Below are 434 nucleotides of genomic sequence, written 5' to 3' on the forward strand. Positions count from 1 at the left end.
ACGCGTCGCCTGGAAACCCGCCCGCGGGGCCTGCTGGGAAGGGAGGGCTAGGGGGCGGGGCCGAGCCAGGGGGCGGGACCTGTTGGGAAAGGAGAACCAGGGGGCGGGGACAGTCAGGGGCGGGGCCGAGCCAGGGGGCGGGACCGCGAGGTCCGCGCGCCTGCGCACTTCGGGCCACGTTGGGCTGGGCGGCCGTTGGTGGGCGCTGGGCGCTGGGCGCTGGGCGCTGGGCGCTGGGCGCTGGGCGGTGTCCAGGGTCCAGACCCTGCATCTCCGGAGGACGCCGGGAGAGGACCTGATGGGCGTCCTAACGGTGCCCCCGCTGCCCCTCCTCTTCGCCCGGGTGGAGGGGGCGGACGAGTCGGGCCGCGGCGTTCCCGGGGCGCGAAGATCCCGCTGCCCCGTCCGCACTGGGTGCTGTCTCCCACGCATCG

Source organism: Pipistrellus hanaki (genome assembly GCF_964339955.1).
Source record: "Pipistrellus hanaki genome assembly, chromosome: 2".
Taxonomy (NCBI): domain Eukaryota; kingdom Metazoa; phylum Chordata; class Mammalia; order Chiroptera; family Vespertilionidae; genus Pipistrellus; species Pipistrellus hanaki.